At 42.8% G+C, this 14,577-nt stretch overlaps 1 protein-coding gene across 1 annotated transcript in view; it reads left to right on the top strand.

Moving 5' to 3' along the window:
• LOC122812359 (lysophosphatidic acid receptor 2-like) overlaps nucleotides 1–14,577 on the top strand; it is a 452,180-nt gene that overhangs the window by 326,657 nt on the left and 110,946 nt on the right. The window lies entirely within an intron of this gene.

Here is a 14,577-nt window from a genome sequence, read left to right as displayed (position 1 = left end):
TTCCCACGTATCCTTAGATGCCATAATTCCAGCCTTCTTTAATCCATACTCATAAATACTTAATCTTATTGTGTCCCCATAAATATGAGTATTGCAGAACGAATTTTTGTGTGGGTACATAATTTATAGCTATAGCCTATTCCCGGCAGCTGCAAGTACACTTTTTTGCATGCTTTATCGCCGGCATCTATCATGTTCCAAAGTGTGATATCTGGAGATGTTGTCTAGCATTTCATTGGGGGTCTCTGTCTTTAGCTTGACTAGTTTACTTGGTACTGATATCACCTATCAGGTAATAGGGCTACCACTATGGCAAGCACTGACCACGGTCTGGATATGAACTAAATAGCATGCTGCTTAAAATGACCGTTTCCCAAAAAAAAAAAAAAAAAAAAAAAACATGTTACTAACGATGTGTGGTACTGAAAATAACTGCGGAAACTCTTGGGAGTAATAACAGCCAAATGAAAAAAACGGAACAAAGTGTGGTTGCATAACAGCCAGCCGAGAAAGCATAGTAAAGCGTGTTTGCGATAATACCATGTACAAAATAAATAAATAAATAAAGTATTCTGCCTCATGTTTAGAGCTAAAATATTGCTAGTGTGCTGCAATAAAACCGGACAAGATAACAGGATGCTATGAAGTTATAATAGTTCCAAGCGGAAATAGTTATTAAGTGCTGTACCACTTATATATTTCTTTGACTTTTTTGTAAATGGACAACGTAGCAGAAAGAACGTCCGTAATAACTCTAAAACAATAGGCAGTAGGTTAATGTGAGCATGAAAGTTATTCAACATATTGTTATTTATACAACAGGTGATATTTAACGTGGACATATGCTCTAGTTGTTCTGCAAACAGGCTGAAATACCCCAAAAATGTCTTTTTTTTGTTAACAACAGACATGAGCAACTTCAAAAGTAGAAGCAGAGAGGAATACATTTACTGCACAGCAGAATACAAAATGAATAGTATTTTATTTACAAATGACTTTAAGAATTTGCTTTATTAAGAAAAAAATCACTTTGGAACATGATAGATGCTGGCAAGAAAGCATGCAAAAAAGCGTACTTGCAGCTGCCGTGAAAATGTGGTTGCGATAATACGCAAGTACCCTTTTGATGTTTTTCGTGTTTCATTGTTGCAGTCATTACAATTGGGTTATCCTGCTGGCAGGCTACCCTCAGCCAGCCTGAATTCCAAAGTCTAGGTCCGGCATCGGCTGCTGTCGCCTCTTCCCTGACGTCAGTGCGCCAGAGGTATAAAAGATGCAGCCGACGCCATTTTCTTCAGTCTTTCTTGCCGCGCGGTGCCCGAAGCAAAAGCAGTTCGCAAGTGCCGGTCGGCTGACTCCTGAGATTTTCGTGTTCGAATTTCAGATCCGAAGTCTTCACTAAAAGCTAAGTACCCCGTTGGGGAAACTTTTTTCTTGCTCCAGACCAATGGCAGAAAAAGTTAATAATTGTATTTCTTGTGGGAAGAAAATACCTCATAAGGACTTTCATTCTTGCTGTATTCCTTGCCTAGGCCCTGACCACGACGTTGCTAGTTGTCGGTTTTGTGCTATGTTTAACCAACGCACTATTAAGCGTCGGTATGATTTTGCATTTCACTATTTTGGCAGAAGATTTAACTATACAATGTCGTTGGATAGCCATCCGACTACCGGAATTCACAAGAAACACAAGGAAAAGGACAGGCATCCGAGGTCCAAAACCGACGACAAGGCTTCTTCTAAGCCAGTCGCTGGTTCTCAGTGAGGTGCCTTCGCAGCCCCTGACGACCGCTACTTTAGACTCGCAGGCCGCTACCGACCCCCACGTGGAGTCGACCAGGCCGCTGGAAGCTCAAGGTATTGGACCTTCGGAAAGCATTCCCTCAGATGGGTCCGCAGCCGCTGAGCAGGCATCGGCTTCTGAGGGGGTTTTCAGACCTACTCTGTTATATGTTAAAAACTACTTCAGCTTCAAAGGCAAAGACTAAAGCACCTTTAAAGACAAAGAAACAAGTACAACAGCCTCATGGACAGGCCTCCATGCCTAAAAAACAGATGCTCAAAATGGCCGAAGACCTAATTACTTTGATCAGGGTTCCCATCCCCCTCCTGATAAGAGGCCTAGGCAAGAGACAGAATATGAATCTTCAGATCAGGTTTCCATTTCATCTGATTCCTTTTCTAATCAGGAATACTCTCTTCCTCCCTATGAGGATTCTGATGCTGAAGAATCAATCCCTTCAGCCTCTCCTCCTGAGGATTATTCTTTTGGGGAAACGTTACATACCATGAGGGAGCATTTCCACTGGGAGAGCCAAGATTATTCAGAATCTAAGAAAAGGCTCAGAGACTTCCTTTTACTACCACAACACAGGCCCCTAGCTATTCCACCTGTGTTAGACATTGTAGATGATGTATTTTCAGAGTCCAGTCTGACCCCTGACTCCTTACCTCCAGCTCCTGTTAAGCCAGACAGGTACTACAGGGTTCCTGACTCTCATAAATTCCCTTTCAAAAACCCTGCTGCTGACCCAGAAACTATCTCTCAGGGTCCCAAAGCGGTCAAGGGTTCCACTGCAAAAAACCCTTCTCCCTCTGACAGGGATTCTAGGGCACTGGACAGATGGGGAAAAAAGATTTACACTTCAGCTACCCTGGCTATAAGGGCTTTAAATTGTCAGTTTCATATGCTCAAATATCAGCAATATATTATGTCACTGCTTAAACAGAAAATGTTGATAAATTCTGAATGTGCAGAAAACAAAGAAATGCAGGAATTATTGCATGCAGCTGAACAAGTTGGAAAGAATACTTTGCAATGTGGTTTTGATTCTCTGGAGGCCTCCTGCAAGGCCTAGTTACGGGTTCTATCATTAGGAGGCATGCTTGGTTAAAGGAACAAAATCTACCTGATCATATTAAAGCAAAATTATTAGATGCTCCATTACAGCATGATGCTTTGTTTGGTGTCAAGGCAGAAGAGGTGTTGAAGAAAATGGAGGACAAAGCTAAATTTATGCAAACAGTCAAGGATTTCTTACAGGTACAGCCACGAAGATTTAGCAGACACTGGCCTACAAAGAATTGGTCCTTTCCAGTGTCAGACAGGCCACAAAGGGGCAGATACAGATGCCCTAGAGGCAGATCCCAGACCCAAGGTTCGTACAGGTCTAAACAATGGGGTGCTTCTTCCTCCAAAACTGGAGAAGACAAATCACAGCCATACAGGAAACAGTCCCAATGACTTCCCCCTGTCTGCGCCAAGCACTTATCTTCTGGCAGCACCTTTAGAGGGAAAACTAGCACTTTTTTCACAAAATTGGCACATAATAACCCAGGACAAATGGGTCTTAAACATAGTGTCACAAGGCTGCAAGTTTCACTTCCATACCCTGCCAAGGGCAAACGGTTGGCCAGACCTTCCAAAACATCAATGGGCAGAGGCATAAAAACAAGTCTCATCCCTCATGGACATGAGGGCCATTCAACAAGTACCAGAGCAAGAGCAGGGACAAGGATTCTATTCAAGACTGTTCTTGGTACCCAGAAAGGACAAAGCCTGGAAACAAATACTGGACTTATCTATTCTAGACGCATATCTGGATATTCCAAAATTCAAAATGTTGACTCCACAGTAGCTTCTGCCCATGTTGGGCAAGAAGGCTTGGCTTGTGACTTTAGATCTAAAAGAGGCATACCTGCATGTCCCAATCAGACAAACATGCAGAAGATACCTCAGATTCAAAGCTGGCTCAATGCACTACCAATTCTCTGCACTGCCCTTTGGCTTATCTACCGCGCCCAGGGTCTTCACAAAGTGCCTGGCACCAGTAATTGCATTCTGCAGGCAAAGAGGAATACAAATATATCCTTACTTGGACGACTGCCTCATTCAAGCAGAGAACAAGGACATTCTACTACAGCATCTGGTGTTTGTAAACAGGTTACTACCTTGCCTAGGGTACACAGTCAACGAACAGAAATCAAAACTAGTACCCTCTCAAGAGATAACATTCCTGGGTGCAAGCTTAAGTACAACTGCCCAGATGGCTTATCTCATGCCAGACAAACAAAGGCAACTGACTACCTATTTCAAACAGTTGGCAACAAAGGCCCAGTTGTCTGCAAGAAAAATTCTGCAGGCTTTGGGCTTCATGGCATCCTGCATTCTACTAATTCCATATGTAAGACTGCATATGAGGAAACTTCAGTGGTACCAAAAAAGTGTTTGGACTCAACATTGCCACAGCCTGGAAACAATAGTTACTCTCATTCCCTGCCTGCAACAGGAGTTTCGATGGTGGGCGAGGGCCTGTCACCAGAACAAGGGACAGCCATTCACTCTACCCCCAGCCACACAGACATTAACAACGGATGCATCAGATTATGCCCGGGGAGCCCACATGGCAGGAAAATGTATTCAAGGCACATGGGCCGCAAACCAAATGCATCTACATATCAATCAAAAAGAGATGCTAGCTGTTCAAAATGCCCTGACAGCCTTCAAGGACCTACTTCATCCAGGACAACTACTGATAAAGACAGACAACATCCCGGTCATGTGGTATATAAACAAGCAGGGAGGCACTCATTCTTACCCCCTTTGCAGACTAGCCATGACTTTGTGGGACACAGCATTGACTTACCAAGTACATCTGCAGGCATAATTCCTGCCAGGAAAGATAAATACTCTGGCAGATGAATTAAGCAGAAACCTCATGGACCCCCACGAGTGGAAATTGGATCCACAAGTCTTCAGCATGATAACAAGGAAATGGGGATGCCCGGACATAGATCTATTTGCCTCACCTCACAACTACCAACTAAAGAGATTCTGCACAAGGACTTATCACAGACAAGCTTGGAAAGTGGGTGCCCTATCTTTCTGCTGGAAAAGCTTAACAGTATACCCCTTTCCTCCTCTGCCTCTCCTCCCCAAGGTACTCCTAAAGGTCAGACAGGAGAAGCCAAAAATGATACTGATTGCCCCAGACTGGCCATGCCAGTACTGGTACCCAGTTCTAAGGAACTTGTCTCAATGCCCAGCCTGGACCTTACCTCAAGTGCTTCATCTACTGTCCCAGCAGAACAATCAAATCCTGCACAGCCAACTCAAGACCTTAAATCTGGCAGCATGGAGGATAATGTAGTCATACAAAACTCACCTCTCACTAAAGCAGTGATGGATGTCATTTTGGAGGCCAGGAGGCCTAGAACTAGAAAATCCTATGCTGGAAAATGGAAGTGATTCTGTGCTTGGAACCAGGCACAAGGAATTGACACAGTTGTACCAAATATTCCTCAGATTTTGCAATACTTGACTGAGATGCTGGACAAAGGCCTATCCTTTTCATCTATAAAAATTCATGCCTCTGCCATTTCAGCTCATTACAATACAGAGCCACCAATCTTTTCTCATCCTTTATTAAGGCAGTACCTCAGAGGGGCCATAAATTTAAGGCCTCCGAGGAGATCACCAATACCTGCATGTGACCTCAATTATGTCTTGGAAAAACTCACCCTGCCTCCTTTTGAGCCAGCCGCTACAGCTGATATAAAGCTTTTATCTTGGAAAACAGCTCTGCAAGACGAGTCTCAGAGCTACAGGCACTCATGGCTGTGAAACCTTCTATCATTTTTTATCCGGACAGGGTTTCTCTTAGGACAAACCCGACATTTATGCCTAAGGTAGTGTCCAGTGTGGCCCTTAACCAAACTATTTATCTGCCTATCTTTTATCCAAACCCAGAGAATAAGGGGAGAGAATTCTGCATTCTTTGGACATACACAGACAGCTACGCTTCTATTTGAACAGAACCAAAGCTTTCCGAAAGACAGAGCAATTACTAGTGGCATATGCTGCAGGATCACAAGGAAAGGCTATCTCAAAGCAGACTATTTCAAAGTGGATAGGCCACTGCATTCGTTTCTGCTTTTCACAACATGGCAAGCCAGTACCTAAGGGCATTAGGCCACATTCAACCAGAGCAGCAGCCACTTCAGCAGCCTTTCTCAGGGGAGTACCAACCAAAGACATTTTAGAGGCTGCTACTTGGAGTTCAGTGCACATCTTCACAAAGCACTATCGCTTACCATGCTATTCTAAATCCAGGACAGGCTTTGCCACTGCAGTTCTGCAGGGCCTAATAGCTGCTCCTAATGCTATTTAGCTCCAGCCTCCCAACCTTAGCTTTGGGATTCAACCCAATTGTAATGACTGCAACAGTGAAATACGAAGAACATAGTACAGTTGTGTACTCTTACCATAAATGTAGATGTTCGAGTGTATTCACTGTTGCAGTCCAGGTTACCCACCTGCCATCCCCCATTTCTTTGCTGGAACTTATCTGTACTTCTCTATTCTATACACCCTATGTGGTGTATTTGCTTATAGATGAAGGCAAAATATATACTTTGGTGCATGCATGTTTTATTGACATATTTTTAGCCTACCCTTTTGGGGGCACCTGACATCTGGGGCAAGAAAAACCTGAAGAAAATGGCGTCGGCTGCTTCTTTTATACCCCTGGCGCACTGACGTCAGGGAAGAGGCGACAGCAGCTGACGCCGGACCTAGACTTTGGAATTCAGGCCGACTGAGGGTAGCCTGCCAGCAGGATAACCCAATTGTAATGACTGCAACAGTGAATACACTCGAACATCTACATTTATGGTAAGTGTACACAAAAAACACTTTATAGTCATGTTTTAAAATAGAAATGGGTCTGACAGATCTTTACCCTCTTCGAGTAATACAGCCACCACAGCTTTCTTCTAAGATGCTGGTACTTCCCCTCCTTTTAAAATGATATTAAATAACATTTTCCATATCTTTATTACTTTTGTCCCCACTAACTTCAAACTTTCACAAAAATATCATTGTTCCTGGAGACTTCCCACAGATTGATTATACATTACTGTTTTTGTTTCATCTCCTCCTGTCTTTACTATTAGTTGCTGAGCCTCATGTCCCAACAACCTTAACCTAATTAAGTCATCCATAAATATTTAAATTTGTGATCTTTCTTTATTTCCAAATTCCTTTGTTTTATACAGCTGTTCATAACATTTTCAAGACATGTCTAATACTTCTGCAGGATCTCTGGTTATTTTCTTTGTCATAGGATCCCCATGTTTGGCAACAACCTCTACTTCCTGTTACCTATGTTGTTATGCTAAAAAGTTTTTGTGTTGTGGAGTTCTTATTAAAATAGTTGTGCAATAGCAATCTTTCTTTCCTAAATTCATGGCTATTATCCAAGTACTCCCTTATTTTCTCTTTAGCACTCTGCAGTTATGCTCTTCTTGTTCTGTGAGATTCCCTTTAACTTTTAAATTTGTCAGCCCTTCTAAATAATCCATATTACTTCTTAACCATATATTTTTCTAATTTATTTCTACCTTATTTTTAACGTCCATTGTCCCCACTCATTAACTGTCCCTTCCGAAGAAAGTTCTATCTTCCCTAACAACTCTCAAATAATTTCCACTACCCATTCCTTAAATTCCTCTCTTTTTAACAGGTAAGTGAGAAACCACCAGTGTCTCATTTTTCCTTCATTACCCTGCATTTTTGTCTTCGATTTTGTCATTGCATGATCTGAAATAATTATTGGAAGTGAGGTGAAACTTTCAATTAAATGCACATTACTGTGAAGTGTAAATTTTGTCTAGTCTAGCAAGTTGTTGTACCTTAGCGAATAGTATGCAAATTCTCTCCCAGGTTCCTACAATGAATTCACACATTCCATGCCAAATATTTTCCTACATTTTCTTAATAAATCTACTGTCTTTTGTTATATTTTCCCCTCTAGGCCCCCAGATACATCCTGTCTGTTTCAAATCAAGTTTTAGTCCCCACCTATAAGTAATATTCCCTGCTAAAAGCTAATTATTTCTCCTCAAAATTTCCTGAGCTCCATAACAGCAGTTTTAAGTGGAATATAAATACATGCCAGCATAATTCTCCTCTCTTGCCCCCTTACTACCACAAATATATCATTATCTTTTATTTCCTCTTCTATCACTATTGGAGCTCCTCTAGCAGTTAGTATAAGTACTCCCATTTTCCTTTGCCCCTGATATTCTACTGAATTTCCAACCTGAAATCCTTTCTTTGTCAAATTCACATGCTCATTTCTATCCAAATAAGTCTCCTAAAACATTACTACTTGCACACTTCATTTCTTAGTATATTTCAATACACTTTCTTTTTTGTCTACACCTGTAAGGCTATTCACATTTCAAGATAATATGGAAAGAGTAGCCATTATGATAAAAAGCTGTTGCTGTCCTATTATACATGACAATTCTTTTGAATGTGTATCTCCAGCTTTTTGTCTTGCATGCACAAACTGTTTGGCAGGCTAAACTTTTATATAGTTATACAAAAAATCCAAGGCAATGAACCCAGCAAGAATCTGAGATGAAAAAATGTTTTAATCCAAAAAACGTTGAAAACTCACAGGACAAAAATAACGAAAATCAACCCACATCAAACAATTCAAGTTAAGCAAGCTTTCACTCTGCCAATGCAAAGCTTCATCAGAACTAAAAAATCACCTGATACAAGCCCTTTAAATACATATTTTGTAATTAAACACTTTACATTCTTAAAAAGATATGTCACTTTACTAGAATTCTCATGTCAAAGCTATTAAGCTGTGTCAAAATAAAAATGTATATGCATATACAGATGTTCATCGTGTTACCCTGCTGCAGTCATCACACTCAGGTTATCCTGTCGTCAGGCGGTCCCACAGTTGGCCGGAATTCCAAAGTCTTGGTCCGGCGTCGGTTGTTGTCGCTTCCTCCCTGACGTCAGTGCGCCAGGGGTATATATATTGCAACCGACGCCATTTTCTTCAGTCTTTCTTGCCGCACGGTGCCCAAAGAAGAAGCAGTTTGCAAGTGCCGGTCGGCCGACTCATGAGATTTTCGAATTCGAATTTCAGACCGAAGTCTTCTATAAAGCTAAGTACCCCGTTGGGGAAACTTTTCTTGCCTCAGACCGATGTCAGAAAAAGTTAACAATTGTATTTCTTGTGGGAAGCAAATACCTCATAAGGATTTTCATTCTTATTGCATACCTTGCCTAGGCCCAGACCACAACGTCACTAGTTGTTGTTTTTGTGCTAGGTTTAATAAACGTACTATTAAAAGACGCTTTGATTTCGCACGACACTACTTCGGTAGAAAATTTAATTACAGTATGTTGTCGGAGCAACTGACTACCAGCGTGCACAAAAAACGCAAGGATAAGGACAGACAGCCCAGGCCTAAGCCAGATTCCGAGGCCTCGGCTGGTCCGGTCTCCGGTTCTCCAGTCCTCAGTGAGGCTCCGACACATCCCCTGACTACCGCAGATTTGGAACCCGAGACCGCTTTGGAACTTTTGATGGAATGTACCAGGCCGACACAACCATTTTGTTCAGGCCCTACCGACGACATTGCTGATAAAGATGCCGGCGCTGCTGAAATGCCTTCGGTTTCTGAAGGCGTTTTCAGACCGACGACGCTTACCATTAAAACGTATCCTAAGACGAAGTCTCCTATTAAATCTAAAAGGACTGCATTTCAGTCCCCTGTTCATGGCCCCATGCCTAAGAAACAGATGCTCAAAATGGCTGAAGATTTGATCTCTTTAATCAGGGGTTCCCAGCCTCCTCCTGACAAAAGGCCTAGACAAGAGGAAGATTATCCATCCTCTGAACAAGTGTCCATTTTTTCAGCCTCTTCTGAAGACCAAGATTACTCCTTCTCCCCTTATGAAGATTCTGATGCTGAGGATTCCATTCCCTCAGCTTCTCCTCCTGAAGACTATTCCTTTGGGGAAACGTTACACACTATGAGGGAACATTTCCACTGGGAAGGTCAGGACTACTCTGACTCGAAGAAAAGGTTCAGAGAGTTTCTTTTACTCCCCCAGCACAGACCACTTTCCATCCCACCCGTGTTAGACATTGTGGATGATGTTTACTAAGAATCCAGTTTGAACCCAGACTCTCTACCTCCTTCCGGCCAAGCCTGACAAATACTACAGAGTGCCTGATTCCCATAAATTTCTATATAAAAGTCCTGTTGCTGACCCAGAGACAATCTCCCAGGGTCCCAAAGAGGCTAAGGCTTCTATGGCTAAAAATCCTGTACCCTCTGAAAGGGATTCCAGAGCACTAGACAGATGGGGGAAAAAGGTTTACACCTCAGCCACTCTAGCTATGAGGGCACTAAATTGCCAATTTCACATGCTTAAGTATCAGCAATTTCTAATCTCACAGTTAAAGCAAATAATCACCACTCTCCTTCAACAGTCTGAATTGAAAGAAATGCAGGATTTGTTGCATGCAACTGAACAGGTGGGCAAACACACCTTACAATGTGGGTTTGATTCTCTGGAGGCCTCCTGCAGAGCAGCTGTCACTGGGTCTGTTATACGTAGACATGCTTGGTTAAAGGAACAAACTCTGCCTGATCATGTTAAAGCAAAGCTTCTAGATGCTCCCTTACAGCAGGATGTTCTTTTTGGAGTTAAAGCAGAAGAAGTCTTAAAGAAAATGGAGGATAAGGCAAAATCTATGCAGACAGTCAAAGATTTCCTACAGGTACAGCCCCCCTCGCTTCAGCAGAAATTGGCCAACAAAAAATTGGTCCTTTCCAGCTACTGACAGACCACAGAGGGGTAAATACAGACGTCCAAGAGGCAGAGGACAACCACAAACCTCGACAATGGGGCACTGCAACACAGAAGGGAGGAGAAGACAGGTTCCAACCTACCAGAAGGCAAACTCAATGACTTGCACCTCATCTGGCCAAGCAACACTCTCTTGGCAGCCCCCTTGGGAGGAAAACTCGCACTTTTTTCAAACAACTGGCACATTGTCACAAGGGACAAATGGATCCTAGACATAATTTCACGAGGATACAGATTCCATTTTCACACCTTGCCAATGAAAAGAAGAATGCCAAACCTGCCACAAAATCAATGGGCAGAGGCACAAAAACAAATTACAGCTCTCATGGACATGAGAGCCATTCAACTGGTACCTACTCGAGAGCAAGGCCAAGGATTTTCTCAAGACTCTTTCTAGTTCCCAGAAAGGACAATGCCTGGAGACCAATTCTGGACCTTTCAATTCTAAACACCTTCTTACAAGTACCCAAATTCAAGATGCTAACACTACAGCAGCTTCTTCCCATGTTGGGCAAGAAAGCATGGCTAGTAACGTTGGACCTCAAGGAGGCATACCTGCATGTCCCTATCAGACAAAGTTGCAGAAGATACTTCCGTTTCATTGCAGGTTCAACCCATTACCAATTCTCTGCACTGCCCTTTGGCTTATGTACTGCACCCAGGGTCTTCACAAAATGCCTGGCACCAGTAATTGCATACTGCAGACAAAGAGGAATTCAAATATACCCATACCTGGACGACTGCCTCATCCAAGCAGAAAGCAAGGACATCCTCTTACAACATCTGGCTTTTGTAAAACATCTTCTAAGTTGCCTAGGGTACACAGTAAACAAAAAAAAATCAAAACTAGTACCCTCACAAAATATGACATTCCTGGGTGCCAGTTTGAATACAATGGCCCAGAAGGCTTATCTGACGCCAGACAAACAATTACAACTGACTCAATATTTCAAAACAATGGCAACAAAGACCCAACTACCTGCAAGAAAAATTCTGCAGGCCTTGGGCTTCATGGCATCTTGCATACTACTAATACCATTTGCAAAGCTGCATATGAGGAAATTACAGTGGTACCTAAAAAGCGTATGTTCTCAACACAGCCACAGCTTGGACACAATGATATCTCTCATTCCCTGCCTACAACAGGAGTTTCTATGGTGGTCACAGGGATGTCTCCTCAACAAGGGTCGGCCTTTCACCTTGCCCCCAGCCAGGCAAACTATAACAACAGATGCATTGGACTACGCCTGGGCGGCACACATGGCAGGACAGTGCATTCAAGGCATATGGACTGCAGATCAAAGGAATCTGCACATCAATCAAAAAGAGATGCTAGCTGTACAGAATGCTCTGACAGCCTTCAAGAATCTATTACATCCAGGACAACTTACAATAAGGACGGACAATACCACAGTAATGTGGTACATAAACAAACAAGGGGGTACACACTCCTACCCTCTATGCAGGTAAGCAATGACCTTGTGGAACACAGCTCTGGCTTACCAAGTTCAGTTACAAGCTCAATTCCTGCCAGGAAAAAAGAACACATTGGCAGACGACCTCAACAGAAACATCATGGATCCCCATGACTGGAAACTGGATCCACAAGTATTTGCAGTGATAACTCAAAAATGGGGCCTTCTAGACATAGACCTGTTTGCCAGTCCTCAAAACTATCAACTAACAAAATTTTGTACAAGGACACTGCACCACCAAGCTTGGAAAGTGGACGCACTCTCATTCAGTTGGAAAAACCTGACAGTATATGCCTTCCCTCCATTGCCTCTCCTCACAAAGGTGCTTTTGAAAGTCAGAAAGGAGAGACCACGACTGATACTCATAGCCCCAGACTGGCCACGCCAGCACTGGTACCCACTTTTGAGTAATATGGCCCAGGGCCCACCTTGGATTTTACCACAAATTGCCCATTTACTCACACAGCAACACAATCAGATTCTTCACAGCCAGCTCAAATCCTTAAATCTGGCTGCATGGCAAATCACCTAAGCATCCAGCCAGCTCCTCTTTCCCAAGCAGTTATGGATGTTATTCTGGAAGCTAGGAGGCCCAGTACCAGGAAGGCCTATTCGGACAAATGGAAATGGTTTTGTGCCTGGAACCAAGCTAAAGACCAAGACACACTTCAGCCTCACATGCCTCAGATTCTACAGTACTTAACTGAGATGTTGCACAAAGGATTTCCTTTTTCTTCCATTAAAATCCATGCATCAGCTATTTCAGCCCACTACAACACAGATCCACCCTTATTTTCGCATCCACTTCTAAGACAGTTCCTCAGAGGGGCAAAAAACTTTAGACCCCCCAGGAGAGCACCTACACCAACATGGGACCTCAATTTTGTTCTGGAAAAACTTACGCTACCTCCCTTTGAACCAGATTTCTCTGCAGATCTACAGTTTCTGTCATGGAAGACTGCCCTGCTGCTAGCAATAACTTCAGCTAGAAGAGTCTCAGAGCTACAGGCACTAATGGCAGTGGAACCTTTCCTCATTTTCCATCAAGACAGAGTTTCTCTATGAACTAATCCTTCCTTCATGCCTAAGGTGGTTCCCAGTGTGGCTTTAAATCAAACCATCCATTTACCCACCTTCTTCCCAAATCCGCAGAACAAAGGAGAAAGCTCCTGCATTCCTTGGACATTCACAGGCAACTTCGTTACTACTTGGATAAAACTAAGGTTTTCAGAAAATCTGACCAGCTCTTTGTATCCTATGCTACAGCTTCACAAGGGAAGGCTATATCAAAACAAACCATTTCCAAATGGATAGGACATTGCATTCGGTTTTGCTATACCCATCATGGAAAACCAGTTCCTGCTACCATTAGGCCCCACTATACCAGGGCAACAGCTACATCTACAGCTTTCCTTAGGGGGGTTCCAACCAAGGAGATTTTGGAAGCTGCAACTTGGAGTTCAGTACACACCTTTACCAAACACTCACTTACCACTTTACTCTTAAGACTAGAGCTGGCTTTGCCACTGCAATTCTGCAGGGCCTTCTAGCCACCAATAACCCTCTATGATTCCTCCACCCATCCTTAGCTTTGGGATTCAACCCAAGTGTGATGACTGCAGCAGGGTAATACGATGAACATAGTTCAGTTTTGTACCTACCATAAATGTAGATGTTCGAGTGTACACCCTGCTGCAGTCCAGGTTACCCGCCCTCCATCCCCTCTGAACTAACTGGCTAAAATCTCTACAATACCTTCCTGATGTATTTGCTTATAGCTGGAGGGATTTTGTGTTTTTGCAAAATTTACTCAATTTGGTACTAATTACTGACCACCTTTTGGGGGGCACCTGACATCTGAGGCAAAAAAACTGAAGAAAATGGCGTCGGTTGCAATGTATATACCCCTGGCACACTGACGTCAGGGAGAAAGCGACAACAACTGACGCCAGACCAAGACTTTGGAATTCCGGCTGACTGCAGGACCGCCTGATGACAGGATAACCCGAGTTTGATGACTGCAGCAGGGTGTACACTCGAACATCTACATTTATGGTAGGTACAAAACTGAACTTTATTTATTCTCATCTCCATTTGAACTTACATCACATTTTTCAAGACTTTTTACCTTAATAAAAACCCTCAAACAAAAAACTAAATACATTTTTCAAAACACCCCAATCCCCTCTTAACCTAGAACAAACACTTAAAAACCATGTACATTTTCAACAAATGAAGTTTAGCCCTCCAAATAGAAACAATTGTTTCATTCAAAATCTGCACCCACAGGCATTACCTAATTTAAAATTAAGGTTACTCATGTTGAAGTGCATGTTACAGCCTGTGTTCCCACATACACTAACTGATGTCCTTTTCTTATGTCTGTTCCTCTCCCAGATGTGGAAGACAGCT

This window comes from Protopterus annectens, chromosome 9.part0 (genome assembly GCF_019279795.1).
Source record: "Protopterus annectens isolate FY-2018-M chromosome 9.part0, PAN1.0, whole genome shotgun sequence".
Lineage (NCBI taxonomy): Eukaryota > Metazoa > Chordata > Ceratodontiformes > Protopteridae > Protopterus > Protopterus annectens.
Note: the sequence above shows the minus strand (reverse complement) of the source record. Positions and strands in the feature narration are given on the sequence as shown.